This window comes from Sorex fumeus, unplaced genomic scaffold (genome assembly GCF_029834395.1).
Source record: "Sorex fumeus unplaced genomic scaffold, SorFum_2.1 ptg000047l, whole genome shotgun sequence".
NCBI lineage: Eukaryota > Metazoa > Chordata > Mammalia > Eulipotyphla > Soricidae > Sorex > Sorex fumeus.
Genome location: NW_026606104.1, coordinates 38,542,258 through 38,566,526, shown reverse-complemented (window position 1 = coordinate 38,566,526; position 24,269 = coordinate 38,542,258). Strand labels below are relative to the sequence as shown.

Genomic DNA, 24,269 nt, shown 5'->3' with positions numbered 1-24,269 from the left:
CCTAAGTGCATCCCCTGCCCCTGCCTCTGCCCATTCATTGTATGTTCCCTGCTACCCTTTGGACTGAAAGCCCCAAGCAAAATAGCAAGACTGGGGACCGGAGCAGTAGAATGGCGGGTAGGGCACATGGCCAACCCAGGTTTGATCCCCGACACCCTATGCAGGTGAACTCTGCCAGGAGAGATCCTTGAGCACACAGCCAGGAGTAACCCCTGAGCATTACTGGGTGTGGCCCCCCCAAAAAAATAAGAAAAAAGGAAAAAAATACATCAAGACTGGGAAGAGGCTGCTGAGCTGGAGGAGGAGCTGGCGACAGGAATTTTTGTTTTTGGGACACACCAGCAATGCTCAGGGATCACTCCTGGCTCTGTGCTCAGGGATCATTCCTGGCGGGCTTGGGGACCCTATGGGATGCTGGAGATGGAACCCGGGCCCACTGAGTACAAAGCAATTGCCCTGCCCGCTTTGCTCCAGCCCCATGGAGGAATTTTAAGAAGGTGGAGCCTTCTTCCCTCCCTCCCTCTTCTCTCTGGGCAATGGGGGGCTTCTGGGAGAGGGGCAATGGAAAGGAGGGAGGGAAGCAGAAAAAGAGAAAGAGAGTGAGAGTGAGCTCAATGGGCTGAGAACACACTTTGATGGCCTGAGTGCCATCCTGGGCACTGTGGGGGTGCCCTGAGCACCCGGAGCACAAAAAGGCTAGTGGGATGGTCCTTGCTCCTTTCTGATGACCCACCTGCAGAGGTGCACGCGGGCTGGGGTGGGCATTGAAGGAGCCTGCGGGGTTTACAGATGAGAAATTGGAGCTTGGGGAGGGCCTTGGATTCCAAGTTCCTGACCCTGAGTGCTGATTCTCCCGACTGTGTCCAGCGACTGGGGGCAAGCGGCGGGGAGGGGGGTGCAAGAGTGTGCCTCGCCCCCACTTGTCCGTGTCTACCTCCGGACAGCACGCCCCCACCACGCTCCAGCTCCCCAGCAAAGCCCCAGCCCAGCCTGCTGAGGGCGGCGCGAACAAGCAGCCCTTTCTGTGCTGCAGCCCGGCAGCTGGACCGTGGCCCGCGGGGGCGCGGACGATCCCGGGCTGGTGGCGGGGGGTGGGGCCGCCCGGGTTGCCAAGGTGACCTGGAGCAGGGACGGCGCCGGGCTCTGAGCGGCCGGCGGTGGCGGCGGCTGCACCATGAGCGGCCGCAAGCGCAGCTTCACCTTCGGGGCGTATGGAGGGTAGGTCCGCACGGAGGGGAGGGTCGGTCCGCACCAAGGGGAGGGTCGGTGCTCACGGAGGGACGCATCGGTGCGCTCCGAGGGGAGGGTTGGTCCGCACCGAGGGGAGGGTCGGTGCGCACGGAGGGCAGGTGGGAGCGTCCGAGGGTCCGTGCGCACGGAGGGGAGGGTGAGTGGGCCTGCAGCACGTTCTGTTCGACTGTGCTGCGGCGCCTGATCAGGGGCGTCGCCTGCAGCGCATGGCAGCCTGCGGGTTCAGCGGTGTGTAGGTGAGCACGTGCGGGTGGGTGTGTGCACACCTAGGCGCACGTTTGGGGATGTGGATGAGGCAGGCGGCTCAGTCGGAGCCTGTGGCCGCAGAAGGGTGGGGGGGGGGGTAGGGGGAGGGTAGCCGTCCGCCCCGCGGCTTGGCACTAAGGGAACTGGAAACTCTTGTAAGCCCCCTCCCCGTGCTTGGGAACCCTTCCCTGGACTTGCGGGCTTGGGGAGGAGGGGAGTCTAGTGGTGGTCGGAATTCCAGTGCCCCTTCTCACCCTGGATGTCCGCCTCAGCACAGTGCGTGGGAGGCGGGAGGTCTGACTGCGTTCCCAGACATCTGGGAGGGCACAGATGGGGGCCCTGAGCCCCTTCTCAGGCTTCCCAGCCCTCGGCTGAGTGCTGCTGTCTGCGACCAAGGGACCCCTGGGCGCTCACGTCCAGGGGTCTGCTGGTGCAGAGGACACGCTCTCGGAGCTGGGGTGCAGTTCAGGGACCTTTCTCCAGGCCAGGGGAGAGGCCACAGTGCAGGGATGCAGGGGCCCCCCTGAGCCCTGAGATTCTGGCCAGCGACTCCACAGGGCCCTGGGAAGCGGAGCTGGTTCTGCTGTGTGGCCTCTGGCCAGCCCTGGCGTCTTCGACTTCCCTTTTTCCGTTGCAGTTCACCTTCCACACTGGCTGGTTCCTGGGAGCCTGTTCCCCACCCCCAGACATCCTGTAGCTGGTGGAGACCAGTTTGTGGCTCCTTCTTCCTTCTCCTTGGGCCAGGGTTGTTTGTTGTCCCAACAGCTGCCCCTGAGCTGGGCAGCCGGTGGCACCCCCACTGGGTCGACAGTGGCACCCTCTCCAGCCCAGCCCACCCCGCCCCACCCCAAGGTGCCCTCAGAAGGTGGGGAGGGGGAAGCCTAGGGAAGTATTACCCTCACACTCTCTTGAGGCTAAACAGGGAGCCCAATGGGGTACCCCTGAACTCCTGGGGCTTGAGGTCTTTCTCTACACAGCTTTGAGGGGGTATAGCAGGCGGGGGCGGGGAGGTGGGGGTAGAGGAAGCTCCCGCAGATTTCCTGTTCCCAGCTCCCCAGGCCTTTGTCCCCTGGTGGGTGAAGGTTTGAATGAGCCGTGTATATACATCTGTGCATCCGGCTGTTTCTCTAAGTGCCCATTGTATACACGCATATATGCATGAACGCACGTGTGCATTTATGTGTGCACCACACGTGTGTACATGCACATGCTGTGCACATGTGTTTGTGCGTGCCCTTGCATGCTGGTGTTTTGTGCGTGCCTGCATTAGCATGCACGTGTGTTTGTGTGTGCACATGTGTACACACTCAAGGGGACCTCCCCTTTCTGCATACAGAGGAAACCCTAAACAGCGGAGCATCCATCACCCTGTGTGGAAACAGACACGTAGGCCTTGCCTGCGCCCCAAATCCCTGCTTTTTAAATTTTTTTTTTTTTGCTTTTTGGGTCATACCCAGCAACGCTCAGGGGTTACTCCTGGTTCTGCACTCAGGAATTACCCCTGGCGGTGCTTGGAGGACCATATGGGATGCTGGGAATCGAACCCGGGTCGGATGCGTGCAAGGCAAACGCCCTACCCACTGTGCTATTGCTCCAGCTCCTAATTTTTTTTTTTTATTGAATCACCATGAGCTGCAGTTACAAAACTTTCTTGATTGAGTTTCGAACACCCATCCCTCCACCAGTGTACATTTCCCACCACCAATGTCCCAGCATCCCCGCTCTTGTCTCCATCTGCTCCCCATTGTCTAGCATCTCGCCCCTGACCCACAGCCGTGCTGTCATCCTGTCACCTGGTTTGGGCCTTCGTTTCCTTTCTGTGCTACCCACTCTGCCACTTTTCTGTGCGTGGGCATGTCCTGTGGTGCTTGGGACTCCTCCTGGCTCTGTACTCTGAGGTCATCCTGGCCAGGCTTTGGGAACTGGTGGTCTGAGTGGGACAAGGGCTCTGCAGACAAAGCACGTTGTGCATTTTATTCTCAGCCTGGGTCTCTTTTCTACCCTCCCACCCTTCCTTCCATGGCCCTCCCTTGCCACAAGTGCCCCAGGACCCAATGGGTGTGACATTTTGTCAGGTATTGGTTTTGCTTTGGGACCACAGCCCGTGGGACTCCGGGGCTGCTCCTGGTTCTGTGCTTAGAGGACCTTGTGGTGCTGGGGGGGATAGACCCTGGGCTTCATGTGTGCAGTGCAGTGCCCGCCTGCCCTTTGAGCCATCCTTCTGGGTCCCCTGCAGGGCTGGGTGGGCTGGCCTGTGATGTGCAAAGGGGCTCCTCCTCATTTGCTGCCCTTTTTGCTGTGTTTCAGAGTGGACAAGACCTTCTCCCCTCGCCGGAGTGTTTGGTGAGTAGTGGGCACCTCAAGAGAGGCTGGGCTACTTGGCAGGGTGGTTTTAGAATCAGACCCAGCAATGCTCAGGGGTTACTGCTGGTGGTACTTGGGAGGGGCCATATAAGATGCTAGGCATCGAACCCAGGTTGGCTGTGTGCAGTGCAAGTGCCCTACGCGCTGTCCAATCACTTCGGCCCCCTTCCCCTTCTTTTTTGTGATAGATCCTAGAGTTGGGGAGACCAGGTTCAGCCTCACTTCTGCTGCTGCCTGAGTTTGCCCTTCACTGATTCACTGACCTCGCTGAGCCTCAGTGTTCACACCTGTGGAATGGGGAGTTCCGTGCCTCTGCACAGAGTGTCAGACCGTCAGCCAGCAACTGAGTGACCCCAGTGGGGCCAGGATGCTTGTCACTTGAGAAAGCCTTTCCTTCCTTCTCTTCCTGTCCCTTCCCTCCTTGTGGCTGGGCCTGGCAGGCCCGTAACCCTTTTCTCCGGCCCCCAAACTCTCAGTATCACCATAAACTTGGCTTTAGCTCCTCCGGCACACACCCAGAGCATTGCCCTCCTGTGGAGGAGCTGGGGAGACTGGTGTGTCCTTGGCTTCCCCAGCCCCCCGCAGTGGCAGAGGTGTGGCCTCACCTAGGGTTCCCCGGGAGAGCCCCCATGACTCTGGCACCCGCTTCCTGCCCCTGCTGAGGGCTCTGCAGGGTCCCCAAGCCCTGGCAGTCCCCCTTCCCTGCTGAATGGCTTCAGTCTGGCACTGTTGCTCCTCATCTTCCCCCGCTGCCAAAGCCCCATAGGAAACCACACCTGAGGCAGCAGGCACACGGGGGCTGAGCGTCCTCCACCCTGGGCCTGCCTTTTCATCTTTCTTTGATGCTCCCTGTGCAACCAGGGCCAGTCACGCTCCCTCTCTGGGCTTTATCTCTGCCGCTGTGCCCAGCTGGAATCTCTGCTGTTTGCAGAACCATGTGCCAAGCCTGGGCGGGGGTAGGATGAGGCGGTGGGGAGTGGATGGGGGGCACACACTCACCTTTAGTACTAATAGCCCAGTAGCTGCCTGGTAAGTCAGAACTCTCTCTCTCTCTCTCTCTCTCTCTCTCTCTCTCTCTCTCTCTCTCTCTCTCACACACACACACACACACCACCTGAGTTAGGGATGGGAGATGACACAGTGGTGACCCAGGGGTTTCACAGGGTTTCCTGCTGCTCGGCAATGTTGGGAGTTGAACCTCCAGCTCCCAGACTGCAGAGCGCAGAGTCTCAGCCACCCTGCCTTGGGGTCTCCAGGCCCCAGGGAGGGTCTAAGGGAAGATTTGATATTGAAGGGGGTGCCCAGAGAGCTCTCTCCAGGAAGCCAAGTCAGAGAGGAAACCCAGGTCCCAGGGCAACTTGTCCTGAGTCTGGGTTAGCCTCTCCAATGAGCTGGCTTCCGTCCACGTGCCTATAAAGTCCATTCTGGCCTCTCAGGGGCCATTGCCCAAAGGGCCTGCCCCAGTCCCTCCTGCTGGGGCTGCTGTCCAAGGTGCTAACCCTCAGTCCTCCCTTCCCTTTCTGAGGTCCCTTGCTGGACTTCAGCCCAGGCCTGGCCTGTAGTTAGTTAATGTTCTGTGGGTGAGGGGTATTGTAATCTTTATTTCTTTTCTTTCTGGGTCACACCCAGCGATGCTCCGGGATTACCCCTGGCTCTGCACTCAGGGATCACCCCAGGTGAGGCTCAGGCGATCCTGTGTGGTGTTGGGGATCGAACCTGCGTCTGCAAAGCAAGTGCCTTCCCCGCTGCCCTACCGCTCTGGCACCTGATCTTTAGTTACAGCTTCATGACTCAGGGGGAACTCCAGCTCCGTTTCCTGCCTGGGACTCTCTCCTCCCCGCCCCTGCACTTCTGGTCCACGAGGTCATCCCCTCTGACCTCAGAGCCCGCCCACGGCCCCTTGTTGTGTGTTTGCTTTTCTGACTTCCATCCTCCTCTTGGCCAAATGCTTCCCCTATTGCTTGTCCTGCCTGGGGGTCTCCCAGGGTGCGCATTCCTGGAGGGGGGGAAGCAGGACTAGCTCACACGGAGCCTTTGGAGGTGGGCCGGTGTGGTTTTGAATTTGCCTCTGCCCTGTGCCAGTGGGTTGAGTATGGACTGATCACCCCCCGCCCAGCCCCATTGGATGCTGAGTAGTTATGCACTGAGTTGGTGATTTCAGAAAGTGCGCCTCCCCTCCACGGAGCGAATGTGTCCACGTAACACTGTGGCAGGAGACAGTCTCCGAGTTCCTTGACGTAGGGGCTGCTTTGACTTAGAGCCTTTCTGAGGTTTTTTGTTGGGGGGGGGAGGGGAAGGTGTTGGCCACACCCAGTGATGCACAGAGCTTACTCCTGGCTCTGCACTTAGGAATTATTCTTGGCAATGCTGGGGTGGGGGCCTTATGGGATGCCTTGGACCCATCCTGGGCCGACCATGTGTGAGATAAGCGCCTTAACCTCTATACTATTGTTCTGCCTCCTGCCTTAGATCCTTTCCAGCATGAAAAGTGGGCTGTGCTTTTTCCCCTTCTCTGTTCTCCATGTGGTCTTACCTTGCTATCCAAATCATATAACCTCTTAGAGAATGCATGTGAAACTGATCATGTCTGTCGAGAGCGCGAAACACGTGAGACTCTTTAAAGCCGACTGGAAGGACTTCCTGGGGAAGGTGTGTTTTGTTTTGTTTTATTTTGTTTCCCCCCTCCCTGTTTTATTTGCTTAGTTATTTTTGGTTTGGAGGCTACACCCCACGGTGCTTAGGGGCTGCACCCAGCTCTGTGCTCAGGGGACCAGGCTGTGCTGTGAATGGTACCCGGGCCTACTGCATGCAAGGCTGCACTCAGCCCATTGAGCTACATCACCACTTCCATTTTGAAATGGATGAAGAGGTTGGAACTCAGATCAGGGGAGCCATGGGGCCTGGTAGAGGTTCCGTGTGACATGGTGGGTTTTCCAGCCCACCCCTCAGCAGCAGAGGATGTGGGATGGGGGTGGGGGGCTCAGAACAAGGGTAGAAAGGTATGTGGAGTAAAGAACATGTGGTGACTGAGCCTGGAGTTGATTCTGGGCACTGCATGATCCCCCGTATACCTTCAGGAGAGACCTGCAATCACTGCTCCAGGGCACCTTGGAGTGTAGCCCCCATATAAAAAACAAATTAAAGGGGCTGGAGCAATAGCACAGCAGGTAGGGCGTTTGCCTTGCACGCAGCCGACCTAGGTTCGATTCCCAGCATCCCATATGGTCCCCTGAGCACCGCTAGGGTAATTCCTGAGTGCATGAACCAGGAGTAACTCCTGTGTATCGCCGGGTGTGACCCAAAAAGCAAATAAATAAATAAATAAAGTAAAAGGGAGGGACCAGAGAGATAGTACAACGGGTAGGTCACTTGCATTGCACATGGCCAATCCGCGTTCAATCCCCAGCACCCCACACGGTACTGTGAGCACTGCCAGGTGTGATTCCTGAGCACAGAGCCAGGAGTAACCCCTGAACACCGCCAGGTGTGGACCAACACCCCCTTCCCAAATAAATAAAAGAGTCCATGGGACACAAGGTGCCTCATCCTGCCATCCTGAGCGGGGTGGGACATGGGTGGTGGGTGGAGATTTCGGAGAGGAAGGCAGTTGGGCAGTGTTGGCAGGTGGGGCTGTGTACAGAAGTGGGGGCCTAGACACACCCCAGGCAGAGGAGTGAACTCTGACCTCTGGGCTGGAGTGTGTGCACCCACTGCTGCAGTTTTGATGTGTGTCGGACATCCACAGTGTCTCCTCATCGCGACACTGGTCAGTGAGTTGGTCCACGGGCCCCATCTCAGAGACCAAAACCAGGACTGAGAACTGGGAGGCTCTGGCCCAGTCACGTGGCTGGGGAAGGCTGGATTTGAATCCAGTTTTGGAGGGGACGGGAGGACCCGGACTGCAGTCCACGGGGCCTGCCCAGCCCCGTGGGAATGTCCCACCGTGGGGGCCCATTAGTCCTGGGACAGCTCCTTTTTATTTAGGGTGTGTGGGGGGGGCAACCCCCAGTGGTGCTCAGGGGCTGTTCCTGTTTCTGGGCTCAGGGATCACTCCTGCCAGTGTTCAGGGGGACCCTCTGGGGTGCCAGGGATGGAACCTGGGTCATCTGTACACAAGGCAAAGGCCCTCCACACCCTCCTGTCACCGCAGCCTGCGTGAGAGATCATCCCCTTGACCGGAACACTGCCAGCAGCCTCCCAGTTCAGAAGCATCCTGGGGCCCAGGCCTGGGCCAGCCCTTCACCTGGGTCACTTGATTCTGTCCTCCCTCAGCTTGCAGAGTGAGGACAAGGACCCTCCGTGTCCTGTTTTATACATGAGGAAACAGGCCAGCCAGGGGGCACAGTGTGTGGGCGGCGGCCCAGCTGGCAGGCGACTCTGCCCAAGCCCAGAGGCCTCTGGGATATGCCTGTGCAGAGGGGGTGTGGGGGTGCTGGGTGCGCAGCCCCTGTCCTCAGGTGGCTCCTGTCTGCGCGGCCTGGGGCCCCGAGGAAGCAGGAGGTTGGCCTTATTAGCTCTGAAATGCCAGGCAGGCGCGCCCGCTGGGCCTCCTCATCTATTATGCATGTGCTGGGCAGGCCCCCAGTGGGCAGCTGGCCGAGCACAGGACAGGGGAGTCAGCAGCTGCTTCCTGAGCCTGCACCTGCCACCCTACCTCTGGGTGGGGAGCCCCCACGGCAAATGCCAGGGGGCCCCACTGGGCACGGAAGCCTGGATGTGGGTCCCCAGCCCGGGGGCCTGCTGATGCAGCAGCTGCTCCGCCCTTGGTTCCTCCGGGGTCATTTGGGATGAGGGTGGGCAGAGCTTGGCTAAAGCAGAACCCCAGAGGCTCAGGCTCCTGGCTGCATGGAGCCACAGGCCAGCAGACATGGGATTGTTCGTGCAGCCACAGCTGAGTACATGTGTGTTCAGGCTCGCCCCAGGGATGCAGAGACTGTGGATGTTGGAACAGGCCACCCCCCCTGCCCCCAAGAGAAGGGACCTGGCTGGAGCCGGGAGCAGCTTGGCACTAGAGCACTGGCCTCGCATCTGTAAGGCCTTGGACTTGACCTCTGGCACCACCAGGTTTTATTTTTTATAAGAAGAGTGGTGGGTCTTTCTTTTTCCTGTCAGAGAGATAATACAGTGGGTAGGGAATTTGACTTGCACGCAGTTGACCTGGGCTTAATCCCAGGCCCCCCACCCCATATGGTTGCCTGAGCCACACCAGGAGTGATCCCTGAGCAGAGCCAGGAGGTAGTTCTACCCACTGTGCTATCTACCACTCCATCCCAACAATATTTAAACTTCTTTTGGTCTCAGTTTTCTCATCAGATGGGGTGTAGGGGAAGCAAGATAAGAAAAGAAAAGCTGTGATGATTGCGCTAATTAAAAATTTTTTTTATTTGGGGGGAGGGGGGTCTTGAACCACGTCCGTTCGTTTTCAGAGGTGGTACCCCTGGCTTTGTGCTCATGGGTTATAGGTGCCTTGCCTCCAGATAGAGCTACTGTCCTGTCGCTCTGGCGCCTATGCTAAATCTTTTTAGGGGCCATACCTGGCGATGCTCTGGGGTTACCCTTGGCTCTGTGCTCAGGACTCACTCCTGGTGGTACTCAGGGGACTATGTGCGGGGATCAAATCCAGGTTGGCTGTACAGAGGCTAAGTTCCCTACCCACTGTACTGTCACTTTGGCCCCCCATACTCCATTTTAAAGCAGGGATATATGTTCTCTGAGTATCGCTCGGCCCGAGCCTGCAAAGCTGAGAACCCCTGGGAGTGGCCCCTATAGGAACAAAGAGCACGAGCCCACCAAGTGAGCTCAGTTAGAGCTCGCGGCCCCCTGGGCTGAGCCAAAATCCTCTGCATATCATGGTGGAGCCCCCAGGGAATGAGTGATGTTGCGATCCCCTATTTAGGGCAGAGAGAACTGAGGCATGGGGGCCAGATAGATAGCACAGTGGCGAGGGCATTTACCTTGCACATGGCCGACCCAAGTTCAATCCCTGGCATCCCATATGGTTCCCTTTGCACCACCAGGAGTGATTCCTGAGTGCAGAGCCAGGAGTAACCTCTGAGCATCACCAGTGTGACCCAAAAATCAGAAAGAGAGAGAGAGAAAGAGAAAGAGAATTGAGGTATGGAGGAATTAAGTCACCTGTTCAGGGTCCGTTGCATGTCCCCAGTGTTGTTTCTGGAAGACGGTGGAGGTACAGATAGCCTTTCTGAGGAGGTAGCATTTGAACTCAGGCCTGAGGAATGGCGGGAGGGGTGCAGCCCTGGAATAGTTGATGAAGGAGGGGAGGATACAAGAGGAAAGGCCCTGGGGTAGGAATGAGCTTCGGTTGTCCTTGGCATGGGAAGAAGGCTGGTGAGGCTGGAGGGAGCACCAGGATGGCTTGGAGGGAGGAGGGTCAGACTGAGGGGCTTGTTGGCAGAAGTTTGGGTCTGTTGTCAGTGACGGGGGAGCAGAACCCTTCCGTGGCTTTGTGACATCTTTTGTTGGTATGGTTTGGGGTCACACCAGCAGTGCTGAGGGACCCCTGGCTCTTTGCTTGGGAGCTGCTCCCTGTGGGGGCTATGCAGTGCTGGGGATGGAGTCCACGCCTCTTGCATGTGCTCAACCCTTTGAATCATCTCTCCAGTCCCTGTAAAATCTCAGAAATCCAAGAATTTGGAGTCGGAGTAATAGTGCAGTAGGTAGGGTGTTTGCCTTGCATGCAGCCAACCCAGGTTCAATCCCTGGCATCGTATATGGTTCCCAGGAACCATCAGAAGTGATTGCTGAACGTAGGGCCAGAAGAGTAAGCCCTGAGCACTGCTGGGTCTGATCCAAAAAAAATAAATCTGAGAATTTGGGCTTCCTAGAGTTGGAGGTAGAAGAGAGCTTTCAGGAGCCATCCTGAAAAGGAGCCCCTCCTTTGACTCACATCCCTTCTGCGTCGTGGCAGAAGCCTTTGGGGGCACCTGAGAAAATGGCACCTGCCCCTGGGCTTTCTAGGGTTTCCCAGTGGAGACCATCAAGACCCGTTGGCTGCCCTGGCTGAGCACTGCCGTGCTTGTGTCCCAGACCAGAGGGCACCCCCACCTTCAGAGGAGGCAGATAGCTTCATTGCTCTTCCTGGCTCAGAACAAGCCCCCCACCCCGGCCTGCACAACCCCCCCCACAGTGGCAGAGGGTGGTGGGGATCATAGGATCATAGCTCCAGGTGCCCGTTCTGGTCCAGCCATCACTCACCCACCCCTCTGCTCCCCACCTGTTCTTCATGCCAGCACCTGGAGACAGCCCCTTCGCTCGCTACCCCCCCCACCCCCCGCTAGGTTCCTGTGAGGCCATGTGATCCTTCCTGGGGGAGGCCCTAACCAAAGAGACCAACTCTTTCAGGAGAGTGCTGTGGGATGGCCTGGTTGGGGGCTTAAGGAGACGAGAGAAACTTCTGGGTGAGTTTTCCTGAAAAATGAGTCTATTTCTGCGGGGTCTTCCCAGACAGAGCTAAGCCCGTGGGGTTCAGGCAACCCTGTGCTTCACAGCCTGGTCGGCTCTCAGGCCAGGGTGTGCCCTGGGGCATAGAAAGATCTGGATTCTGTTCTCATGGGGGCCTGAGTTCATACTTGTGTCTTCTGTGCTTGGTTGCTGCAGTGTGGTGTGGCCAAGTCCTCCCTCTCTGAGCTCAGATCATCCATAATGATGATAAGTGAGAATCAACCTACCTGTCCACGGGAGAATTACAGTGGCACTTGTCCATTGTGTCCTCTCTGAGCATTTGCATTTTTTGTCTTGTTTTGGGGGCCACACCTGGCAGTGGTACCTAAGTACCACCCATTCTAGGTACCACTGCTGGATGTGCCTAGGATCACGGGGTACCTAGGACAGAACCCTGGCCTCCTGCAGAGCATCATGGGTACCTAGGATGGAACCCCAGCCTCCTGCATCATGGGTACCTAGCGTGGAAGCCCGGCCTCCTGTGTTCAACCTTTTGAGCTATCTCCTGGTCCTAGCGCTTACACAGAAGAAAAACTCTTCCTAACTATGAAGAGATTCACTGAAATTCTGGTGCTAGAATTTGGGACACTGTGGAAGTAGCCTGAGAAGTAGTTAGGAAGGGGAATTTTTCATGTTTGGGGAGGGGGCACAGGGCTTACTTCTGGCTCTGCACTCAGGAGTTACTCCTGCGAGCTCCGGGGTGGGGAGGGGGGTGGTTGGACCCACATGGGATGCCAGAGATTGATCTCAGGTTGGCCAATGTGCAAGGCAAGTGCCCTCTCTGTTGTTCTGGCCCTTGAAGGGGGCTTTTCTAACTCAAATACCATGCAGTCTTTCTTTCACTCAGGGCCTCTCCAGGACAGTCATTCATCTGTCCAGCAAAGCAATCCAACAAGTATTTCACATGTAGACGTCCTCTGCGGGCCGACTGAGGCCTGCAGCAGGCACGGTCTCCTACTTTCTTCCTTGCCTCTGGACTCCCTGCATGAGGCTTTGGGGTGCCTCGTGGCCTCAAATTTAGCCTTTCTGGATGGAGCCTCGGAACCAAGGTGATCCAAGCACCTCGCTGCATGCTGCTGTAGGCTCTAGTGGGCTTATGTGTACCATGGCCTAAACCCAGGGCTGGGTCCAGCACAGTGCCAGTTACTGCCATTGTGATGTACGTATTACGTGTCAGGCCCTGTCTGTGCAGGGGGCAGAATTGCTCCCGGGTTGGACTCTGCCCTCTGGAAGCTCACACCTGCGTCCCCCCCACCCCGTCTTCTCTCTCTCTCTCTCTCTCTCTCTCTCTCTCTCTCTCTCTCTCTCTCTCTCTCTCTCTCACACACACACACACACACACACACACACACACACACACCACATGGATATGCTCTGACCTTGACACCAGCCTTCAGAACACTGGCTGTGCCGCCAGCCAGGCGTGAGTCCTGGCAGGTGCCCATGCTGAGCCCTGAACACTCCCTTTCATTTTTCCTTTTTTTTTTTTTTTGATGATTGTGTTTTGGGCCACTCTTGGCGGTACTCAGGGCTCACTCCTGGCTCTGGACTCAGGAATTACTCCTGATGGTACTCAGGGGGACCATATGGGCTGCCAGGGATTGAACCCAGGTTGGTCGTGTGCAATATAAGCACCCTGCCCGCTGTCCTATGGCTCCAGCCCCTGAGCTCTCCCTGCAGGGGCTTTCCGGTGCCCTGTCCCCAGCTCCAGGTGAGAGGAGGCGCTGCTGAAGGATCACCCTGTTACCCCGGCACAGCACTCACGTCCCGGGGCACTCTCTCCCACCCACCTTGCTGCCAGCCTCCCTCATTTTCTTGTCTCTGAGCTGGGAAGACTGGGAAAGCACTCTGCTGTAGGGGCTTGACAGGAGGCTCAAAAGCTGGAGCATGTCCTAGTTTCTGCATGTCAGAGGCCCAGGGTGACTTCCGGCATGACACAGGTCCCTGAGCATCTCACTGGGAATCACCCCTGAGCACCAGTGGGTGTGGCCCAAAGATCCTCCCCCACCCCCAAAACAACAAAAAAAAAATGACCAAGTGCTCTGATTGTTGTGGCTATAATGAACTCAAGTGGGTCCTAATCTGACCTGGTCTATGGGCTGGAGAGATAGCACAGCGGGTAGGGCGTTTGCCTTGCACGCGGCCAACCCGGGTTCGATTCCCAGCATCCCATATGGTCCCCTGAACACCGCCAGGAGTAACTCCTGAGTGCAGAGCCAGGAGTAACCCCTGTGCATCGCCAGGTGTGACCCAAAAAGCAAAAGAAAAAAAATCTGACCTGGTCTAACCACTTGTCTGTGGCCTTGGGCTGGAGGCTTCACCGGCTCGCTTCGCCAGGAAACTTCAGTTTTTGTGCCTGAAACAACAGCAATTCTCACATCCCAGGTTTCATTCAAAGCCTCCCTTCACCTCTTGTTTGTTCAGAAGCTGTTTTCTCACATTCCAGGTGGTGCATAAGAGTGGGGAGGCAGCAGGGAACTGGATGGAGGCGCTTTCAGGCCTCCGCTTCAGCAGGCTTCAGTAGCGTTAGAGCTAGCAGACAGAGACGGCCACTTCAGGTGGGCAGTGGGCAGAGAGTGACCAAGGACAGGGAGGAGCCGCCCCTGCCAGGACATTAAGGAGGGACTCCCTGAGGCCCCAGAGAGAAGGAGCTGGCCGTGGAAAGGGCATTCCGGGGGAGGGCAGAGTCAGGGCTAAGACCCAAGTCCTTCTGCCACACACATCTGGAACATTCCCCGTTATCTTTCAGAGCAGGGGGAAGAGGGTTAAGAAGATGGGGTGGGAGCCCCCCTGTTTTCATGTGCAACAGGAACCAGGCTGACTGGGGAAGGGGAGGAACGTTATGAGTTGGGGTGTAGGACCAGGCTTGGGCTGGCTGGACCTTGGTGGCGGTGCGTAAGCAAAAGTCTGGGCCTCTGAGCATAGTCTGGCCCCCACCCAACTGGCCCCACTGCCCAAGGTGCCCTCCAGTCTACCACAGGGACCTGGGCTGGATTATCTTTTTTGTTGTCTTTGTTTTGGGGCCACACCTGGTGGTGTTTAGGATTTATTTCTGACTTTGTATTCAGGGATCACTCCTGGTGCCAGAGATCAAACCCCGGTTGGCCCCATGCAAGGCAGTGCCCTACCCGCTGTGCTGTTGTTCCAGTCCCTCAGGCTGGGTTATTTTGAAGGGCTCAGGAAAGGGGCACGAAACCCATCATCTGCTTCCTCCCTCACCCTACTAGCCGTAGCCTCGCCACAGGGCACCCATGGCGGCTAGAGGCTTGCGCCTCACTCTGCACGCATGCACGTGCGGACACACACACACACACACACACACACACACACAGAGCCATTTCCCTCTAGAACTCAGGGATTTGCCTCTTGCAGCTGCAACCTGAACAGGCACTCATGGATCCGAGTAGGCAGGGCCGGGTGCCAGGGCCAGCACAGACCTGGACTTCACAGAGACATTCGCAAGCCAAGTTGCTTCATCTGCAGTGCCCAGGCCGGGCTGGCCAGGGAGTGCTTCAGATTGACAGGAGTAGAGTGTCACACGTGAGGTGTGATGGAGAGAGGGTGCAAGGGGCAAAGGCAGAGGCGGGGCCGACACACTGCGCCGCACGGGCCACGTGAAGCAGTAATTTCCAGCCCGCCAGCAGCAGCGAGACGCCCCTGGGGCTCTCCGGCAGGTGGATGATGAGAGCTGCAAACAGGCTCACGTGTGAACCGCGCATGCCCCAGACGCCAGCACTTTCTCTCCCACCCACCTTGCTGCCAGCCTCCCGTCTACACCGTCAGCCACAGAGTCACATACCCTCCCTCTGCACCGGGCGGGCTTCAGGAAATCTAGCGCTGGCTCCCAGCAAAAGAATCAGACAGTTGCCTGTGGGGGTCGTGCTTAAGGACTGCGGTGTGTGCTTTGCGTGTGGGCTAAGATGGGGTTAAAGCCCCAGCACCCCATTATTCCCTGAGCACTGCCAGGAACAACCCCTAAACGCTATTGGGTGTGTCCCCCAAAGCAAGCACAAAAGATTGAAAGAGTCCAACCGCTTATCACACCTGCTTGCTGAATTTGTGGGGTGGCCCTCTATTCAGTGACATTGACCTTTGGTCACTCGGTATTTGCACGGTTGGACTGTGGCAGCGTGTGTGTGTGTGTGTGTGTGTGTGTGTGTGTGTGTGTGTGTATGCGTGCACGCGCATGTGCAGAGACAGGAACAGGCACGGAGCCCTCCCTGCCCGCAGAAGGTAGAAGGAATTGCCAGCTATCTTTTTTTTTTTTTTTTGCTTTTTTGGGTCACACCCGGCGATGCTCAGGGGTTACTCCTGGCTCATGCACTCAGCAATCACTCCTGGCGGTGCTCGGGGGACCATATGGGATGCTGGGAATCGAACCTGGGTCGGCCATGTTGGCTGCGTGCAAGGCAAACGCCCTACCCGCTGTGCTATCGCTCCAGCCCCACCAGCTATCTTACAGCTGAGGAAACTGAGGCGGAAAGAGGGACACTGCCTCGCCTCAGGCGATACAGCCAGAGCTGGCTATACCGAGACTTGGCCCACCCGACCGCTTCATCTGTCCCCTGGCCCCCTCTGACATAGGCAGCTGTGCTCCTCACTGTTCCAGGTCCTCACTGAGAAGCTGGCTAGTGACCTTAAATGCCTGTTCTGCCAGTAACAGGATGATCAACTGAGTTATTGAGAGCTGCCACACGTGCCCACCTGCTTGGTGACCCTGAGGCCACGGGGTAGTGTCAGGGATGGGGCTGGGTTACCTTCCAGCCCCAGGCAGTTCAGGGCATAGAGCTGGAGCCCAGACTTTAGAACTTGCCTTTGCATTTGCAAAAGAGGTGGCCAGCCCTGCCCCTGAACAGGTTGACCTCGGCTGCCCTGGTTCCAGGGACAGGATGGCTTGCAGGAATCCTAGGGCACAGCCCCGTGTCCAGATGCTTCTCTCCTGCCTTGTCCCTCTCTGGCCTTCAGAGCAGCTTGCCCAGTGCCTATGTTAGGAGGGAATGTGTCTGTCAGAGGCAGCGAGTGCTGTGGCTGACAGCCCAGCCTTGTCAGTTCTGACAGGGGAACTGGCCAGGGTGTTTCGCCTCCCCTGGCTGAGGTCAGCTTCCCACCTTGGAATAAGTAATTAAGAATACTTCCCTCTTGAGATGATTGAGAAAGGCCGAAGGGCCTCATACTCAAGAGAGTTCGCTGGTAGTAGGAAGAGTGCAAACTTATTTGTTTTGTAGTTAAAAAATTCCTTTTGGGGCCTTGAGCAATAGTGCAGCAAGTAGGGCACTTGCCTTGTATGCAGTTAACCCGGGTTCAATCCCGGCATCCCATATGGTCCCCCGAACCATACCAGGAGTCATCCCTGAGCTCAGAGCCAGAAGTGACCTCTGTGTCCCACTGAGTGTGGCACCTCCCAATTCTTTTGGTTCTGGGGAAAATAAAACAAAACAGTGGTACTTGGATTCCAGTTCGGTGCTTGGGAGTTGGTCCTGGGTCTGCCTGGGGGAACCATGTGGTGCTGGGGGTCAGCCCCAGGTCCCCCACATGCAGTGCACATGCTCTACCCCTTGAAGCTTATTCCCCACCCCCAGAACCAGCCTGTTCCTAATGGACACAGCTTCCTGGTGGCCGCCAGATTCCAGCAGTCGCAAACCCTGCTGAGATGAATGTTGATGTTTTTGTGCGTTTGTGTGTGTCTGGAGGACAAATGCCGGATGGTGGGCTTGTTGGGCAAAGAGCGTGTACACTCTCATATTCAACAGGGGAGCCAGACCCGCTGCAGAGGAGGGGGTCTCTGCGCTCAGCAGGGCCAGGAGGGTCTACCTGCTCAGAATAATGGCTATTTGACACCATCTCTGTTGGCCACCACAGGGGCATATGTCTAACTGTGTTTCTTTTTTCCTTTTTTAAAAATGTGGTGGGGTGCTGGAGGGGGGAAATATCAGGGAAGCCTCATGCAACAATGCTCAGGGGTTATTCCTGCACTCAGGGATCACTCCTGGCGGTGCTCAGGGGTCCATATGGGATGCCAAGGATCAAACCTGGGTTGGCTGTGTGCAAGGCAAGTGCTCTATCCACTGTTCTATCATTCCGGCCCCTGCATTTCCTGTTCTTCAAACATGGGAGCCATCTAGTTCAGACCCTGTGTTCCCTTTGCTCTCGGTGTTCCTATGACCTGGAAACCCCCAATTCCCGGGCTGCCAGGCTGCTCATCTGCCTTCGCTTGTGCTTGGCTGGGAGCTCAAGCCTCCCCTCACCCGCACTCCGCCCCCACCCCTCCCTGGGATTGAACTCAGTGCACCTTCTAGCAGCTTCCACTGGGAGTGCTGCCTCGGTGCACAGCTGCCCGCAGAGCAGGAAGCGAAGGCAGAAAGGAAGAGAAAGGAAGGCCAGGAACTGCGCACGGTTACTGTTTGCCCAACACTCCACACGCATGACTTCCTCAACCCTCACCGAGACGTGGGCTCCGAGAAGGGAAGTCACTTGTCCGGGATCACACAGCGGCTCGCGGGCAGAGCCAGATTCCAAGTCAAACCAATTCCAGGTTCTCTCTTTGTTGAGAACCTGCTGAATCCTCAGCTCCACGCGAGTCAGGTGACACGTAGAGGTGATTCCTTCTCTGCAATGGCGCCACAGAGCAGGCATTACGAGCTCATTTTGCAGAGGAAGAAACTGAGGCCCCACAGCCCCTGGTGGGTAGATAAAGTGTGGGTTTCTGATGTTCCAGCCAGTGCCCTCTTGGCTCTGGGTTCCTCACCCCTCCCTCAGGGGAATGGCGAGAACCCCGGCTTAGCATCCTCTGTCCTGAGCCCTGGCAGAGTTGCCTGGCAAGGGCCTGGCGACCCCCTCTGGACTCACGCTTCTTCTGTTGCCTCAGCTAGAAGACAGTGTGGCCTGTCTCCTGTGTGGCGTGAGGGGCTTCCTTGGCCCGGCTGGGGCTTCTACTCCGGGGACCCTCGGAGGTGGCAGCTCTCTGGCGAGGGAGGGAGATGGATGGGGTGGAGCAAGCTTTAAGAGCATCTGGTGGGTGAGGCCCACCGAGCCCTGGCCGCAGATGGAGAACAGCCCCGGCGGGGGCCCATGGGCTTTCGGCGTGGTTTTTAGATGGGGGCACTCACGTTCCAGGCCCCATGTTCAGCTCGGTCCTGGAACGTGGACCCTGAAAGCCAGACCGAGCGCAGGAATGAGGGGCAGGCGGGCGAGTGGGCAGATGCGGAGTGAGCGAGTTGAGGAATGCACGGCGTTCCAGAGGGGGCACCCTTGGACTCCGAAGGGGGCGGACAATGCAGCTGGGGGGGTGCAGGGGGGATCTGTGGGAGGCGGGAATTGCACATGTGCACATGAGGCCCAGCTGGTGGGTGTGGGGAGGTCCTTGCTCGAAGTATGCCCCCCCTTGCTGGGATGGGGGGGCGGTGGCTCATGCCAGGCTCACAGTGGGTCTTATGTTCCTAGCTCACGTGGGACAGGATTTGGGGGGAGGGGTTTTGCCCTGGCAGCTCGCACCCTACACCTGCAGCCTTCTTTGTGGGGTTCTTCCCACTGCCTTGGGTTCCCTGGAGGCTGCTGGGGGCAGCGCATGGACCAGGACAAATGTTGCTGCTGCCCAAGAAGGAAGCTGCCCCGGGGCTCGACCATCTCTCTGTCACCCCTTGTCCCAGCTAGGGGAGGAGGGTCAGGCCATGGGCACCCAGCAGGGCTCAGGCCACCTGGGCAGGGGCGGTGCTGGCAGACGCAGGTGGGCAGGAGGGAGAGCCAGTTGGGCCCAGCTGCTGGGCTCCCAGTGGGGGCTGGTCCCATGACCTTCTTTCGGGGCTGCCAACCTGTTGTTTGCTCAGGAGGCCACTGCCTGGCCGGGCTCCGGGATCCGGGTGTCTCGGCTGGCGGCCAGCGCTGGGTTGGGGAGGTCCCTGCTTGCCCCTGGGGGACTTTCCCAGCCCTGTCATGTGGAGGCTTGGGACCTCAGTCCCGTCTAGCAACCTCGAGGGTCCTCTGCTTCCTTCTCTCTGAAACGGGGTAGACGATGAGTGCGACCCTTGGCCTGCATTGTTGTGAGAGATCTGCGACACCGTGGACCCTGGGGGGTCAGAGGTGACCTGGCAGGAGAGCTGGGGGGAGCCCTTGCCTGTGCACCCCTCCCCATGGCCTTGGGAGGAGAGGCAGGCTCCCGGTCCGGCAGGGGACTTGTTCACCCGGCTGCCACTGGCCTCCGTCCCTGGCACCTGGGAAGGGTGAGCTCCAGAGACAATGGGCCTCTGTGGCCCCTGGGGAGCTGCGGGACTCTGGTTTCACCTTGGTCACCTCAGACCCAATACCGTGGGCGGGGGGGGGGGGCGCGGGGGGGTGTGGTGGCAGGCTCTGTCTGCTCGCCTCCCAGCAGGTGAGTATACTCAGCGAGGACCTTCCCACCGCTTCTTCCCGGAGGTCTGTCCTCGTCCCCCTGGGTGCGAAGCAGACCTCAGCTGTTGCAGAGTCTGTGAGCAGCTCTGGGCTGGCCATACCGCCCCAGCCCCATGGGCCCCTACTCAGGGTCACACCACCATCCTGCTGTTTTCCTGACTCACCTGTGCCCTGCCGGCCCCTGTTCAGTGGTTCATGCCCAGGAGAGGTTCCCCAGACAGATGGGAGCCCCAGATACAGAGGCTGGGCAGGGGGAGGCTTGTGTGGGACCTGCCTGGGGCTGCTCAGGGAGGGGGGAATCAAGGGGTGCCACATTCATCTTGGGGCCTCCAGCCAGGTCAGTGGTCTCTGGGGGCCCAAGGGATCCCCACAGCATAGTCTGGGCACGCCTCTGGGACCCTGAAAAAGAGACTTCTCCAGGAGAATAGTCAGCAACAGTGTTAGTATTGTTTTTGTTTGTTTTGGGTCGCACCTGACAGTGCTCAGAGCTTAATCCTGCCTCTGTGCCCAGAGATCACTCCTGGCGGGGCCCAGGGGACCACATGGGGTGCCAGGGAACGAACCTGGATTGGCCACGTGTGATAATAATACGGACCAAGTGCCCAGCTAAGCTCTGCCCCTGGCCTCGCAGCTGGCAGGTGAGGTGGGCTCCTGCCCTTCGGGACTCTGCTTCCCGCCCCTCCAGCTACAGCCGTCTGGTCACCTGTCCTCATATTTTCCCCCCTCTCCCTGACTGACCATACCTGGGTCTGACCCTCTGCTTGAACAGAGTGTGGGACCCACCCATGGTGTTGTGCCTCCCAGCTGTGGCATCTGGAGCGCTAGGCAGTTGGGGGAGGCAGATGTTCCACCCTGACCTGTTCCCGCCTGGCTGACTTGAGGGGCTTCACCTCTGCAAAGCCTCGGTTTCCCCTCCTGGGACCTGGGAAGCCACGCGCCTGCTTTATCTCCCGCTGCAGTTCCGGTGCGGCTCCCAGGAGTGAGCAGATAAAGAGGGCTTTTGACAAGCTCCTAGCACCGTGCTCACGACTGTGTGATCATTATTGTTACCTGATGTGGAGATAGGGGTGGGGAGAGGTGCAGTGACAGTTGCCAAGAAACCCGAGAGCTGTCAGCAGCCGCTTCCGGCCTGGACTGCCGCACCCCTCACGCCCCTGCCGCGCCCTTTCCCTGGGAGGAGAGGGGTTCTTGGGGAGGGAGGGGGCGCGCCAGCTGGCTGGCGGCCACCCCCACCCTCTCGCCTGGCCCCAAGGTGACCCTTGGCTGTGCCTGGCCCAGCCTTCAGCCCGACCTTGGCCAAGTCACCTCTCCCCTGCCGCCTTTCCTGATATCCAGGTGTCCTGGACCTCTCGGCAGGCATCCAGGACTGGAGCTGCACCCGGGGAGGTGTGGGCGGTGACCGCGAGACCAGGAGCTCCGGCTAGACAGCAGGCCCAGGGCACAGCTTGAGAGCAGTGCACTGGCTGGAGCCTGGCGCCCGGGTCAGCCCAGAGCTCTGGCCTCTCCTCACAGGCACCTGGCTGCTGTCTTCTTGTTTGGAAAACAGGTTGATAATTGCCTAACCTCCCCAAGCAGCTGCGGCTGCGGCGGCAACCCAGGCCAAGGGCAAACAGTAGAGTGCCGAGTCTGGTCGAGGGGGACAGCAGAGGGGGCAGGAGCATTCCCCGTTCCATGCCGGTCTGCACCAGACACCTCCAGGCTGCGCCTGCCGCAGGTGCGGGAGGAATGCGGGGCCCGGAGGCTGAGCCGGGCGGTTGTACTGGGGGTTCTTAGAGACAGGGCCAAGGGCAGACTTGGAGGCCTCAGCGGGTGGGATGGTGGGTACAAGGGGGGATAGGAGGCAGAGGGGAGGGCCAGGAAGGGTCACCTTCGTGACAGGAGGGAGATGCCCCAGCCTGGGGAGCTCTGCACAGGCCAGCGACGGGAGTGGGGGCGGAGGCAGTCCAGGCTGGGGGTGCGATGGTGAGAGGGGAGGGGGCCAGGAGGAAGGGAGGCGGCGTCAGAGAAGGAGCGTGGAGAGGGAGCGAGAGGCTGCGTTGATTCACTCCTTCAGCCGTTTCACACGTGAGGCATGGCACGTGCTCCCCCCCCCCCCCAGTCACCTGCTCTCACGTGACTCTGGACAAGTCTCTTCCCCGCCCTGCATCCGGCCTCCCCCTGGAAGATGAGCTGAAATGGTGAATGCACAGCAGTAATTGCTGGGCTGGGCTGACTGCCTCTCTGAGAGCATACACTGCCCCCCCACCCCCCAGCCCCGGGCTGGATGCCCCTGCTGTGCAGTTCACATCTTGGACTTGGGGGTGACAAACTTGAGGTCAGAGACTGCTCGGCTTCCATGGCTGTGTGACTCCAGAGAAGTGAACGTGCCTCTCTGAGCTCAGGTTTCTCCTATGTCAAGCGGGCAGTTTCTCTGCCCCTGCAGTGTGGGGCATCAGGAGGATGGAGTGGGAGCAGGTTGGACACGGGTTGCTGGGGGCTGCTGTACTGCTGTTCCATCCCTTCGGGGTCAGGATGTCGGGGGCGGTGACTCCCAGCTTTCCTGCTCTTGTCCCCTGTGCTTAAGGGCCTGGACAGTGGTCCTTGAGGGCCTTCGCAGCAGTGGAGCGGGGCTGGAGGTATGTGGGGCTCTGGCCACACAGGACCTGGCAAGCTGAGGGCCCAGGGCAGGTGGCAGGTGCCGAGTCCCAGACAGAAACCGGAGTGACCTTCTCTTCAGAGACCTCCTGAGTCCTGTGCCTCCGTAAGCAGCTCCAAGTGAGATGACCACCTTACACACGGGGAAACGGAGGCAGAGAGGGTTCTAGAAGGGGAGCATGCTGGGAGTGGGAGTGGCCCCGCCTGACCTCTCTGCCCAGGGGAGCCAGCTTCACGGGGTCCAAGTCCAAGGCTCCTGGTCCCTGCACAGCATCCCCACCCCTCTGGTTCAGCCCAGAGCCCTGGCTTTAAGGGTCGGAGAGACAGTACAGTGGGGAGGGTGTTTGCCTCGCACGTGGCTGACCCGGGTTTGACCCCCATCCTCCATATGGTCCCCGAGTCCACCAGGCGTGATCTCTGAGCACAGAGCCAGGGATAAGCCCTCAGCCCTGCCAGTTGTGGCCCAAACCCTGCCCTCACCCCACCCCACCCTCCAAAAACACATAAGAACCTTGGCTTTATAGATTGACTGATTTGGTTTGGGAGCCATGTCCAGCAGTGTTCAGGAAGTGCTCCTGGCTCAGTGCTCAGCAGTCACTCCTCTCAGTGCTCAGAGAAACCATGTGGTGCCAGGGATTGAACCTGCATTGCCCACGTGACAGCAAGCATGCACTCAGTCTACTGAGCCATCTCCCCAAGCCCAGAGCACTGCCTTTCAATAATTCTTCTCCTCCTCCTCCTCCTCTTCCTCCTCCTCTTCCTCTACATCCTCCTTCTCTTCCTCCACCTCCTCCCTCTCTTCCTCTTCTCTTCCTCCTCCACTTCCTCCTCCTTCTCTATCTCCTCCTCCTTCTCTTCTTCCTCCTCCTGCTCCTCCTCCTCATTCTCTTCCTCCTCCTCCTCCCCTTCTCTTCCTCCTCCACTTCTTCCTCCTTCTCTTCCTCCTCCTCCTTCTCTTCCTTCACCTCCTCCCTCTCTTCCTCTTTCTCTTCCTCCTCCTCCTCCTCCTCCTCCTCCTCCCCCTTCTCTTCCTCCTCCACTTCCTCCTCCTGCTCATCTTCCTCCTATTCCCCCTCTTCTTTGTCCTCCTTCTCTTCCTCTTCCTCCTCTTCCTCTTCCTCCTCCTCCTCTTCCTCCTCCTCCTCTTCCTCCTCCTCCTCCTCCTCTTCCTCCTCCTCCTCTTCCTCCTCCTCCTCCTCCTCCTCCTCCTCCTCTTCCTCCTCCTCCTCCTCCTCCTCCTCTTCCTCCAAACCCATCCGTGCTCAGGATGTGCTTACTCATGGCTCTGTGCTCAGAGATCACTCCTGCAGGGTTCAGGGGATCATATGGGGTGCTGGGCATTGAACCTGGGTTGCAAGTGCCTTACCCCGTTCTATCTCTCTGGCCCTTTGGCTCCAATACCTCATGGTCCCAGTGCTAGGGCAAGTTAATCTCTATGGACTTTCTTTTCTCCCTCTGTGGAAAGGGGCATAGATCAGGCTGGGGAGATAGCTCAAAGGGCTGGAGTGCTTGGAGGTCCCCAGGTTCTATCCCCATCAACACATGGTCCCCCGAGTATTGCTGGGTGTGACCCACAAACCCCCAAAAAAAAAAACCACCAAAACACAAAATGGGGAGTGGGTATGAGTCGAGCAGGCCATCAGGGTAGGCCCTTGTAGCTTGAGTCCTATTTCCGGCATCGTTTCAACTCTCTGTCTCTGTCTTTGTCTGACCCTCTCTGTCCCTCTCTCCCCGTGTCTCTCCCCATGTCCACCCGAAGAACCTGTGTTCAGGCCCTTCTGCTCACGACTCTTTAACGCCTTCCTGCTGCCAACATTCACTCATTTACCCATTTAATAAATACTGACTCTGATCCTAACTGGGGGTGGGGGGTGGGGCAGAGCTTACTGGGGACTAATGCATACCAAAGAGTGATTGCCTCTTTGTTG

General features: G+C 58.3%; 1 protein-coding gene across 5 annotated transcripts in view; it reads left to right on the top strand.

Moving 5' to 3' along the window:
* RAP1GAP (RAP1 GTPase activating protein) overlaps positions 1–24,269 on the top strand; it is a 69,555-nt gene that overhangs the window by 15,568 nt on the left and 29,718 nt on the right. For 2 of the 5 annotated variants that reach the window (XR_008793695.1, XM_056122936.1), the window contains exons 1-2: positions 1,203–1,218; positions 3,805–3,840. The gene's annotated coding sequence lies outside the window, so the exon portion shown is untranslated. Of the gene's footprint in view, positions 1–1,201; positions 1,219–3,804; positions 3,841–24,269 lie in introns of those variants that run through there. The other 3 variants (XR_008793694.1, XM_056122937.1, XR_008793697.1) reach the window with 3 other exon arrangements.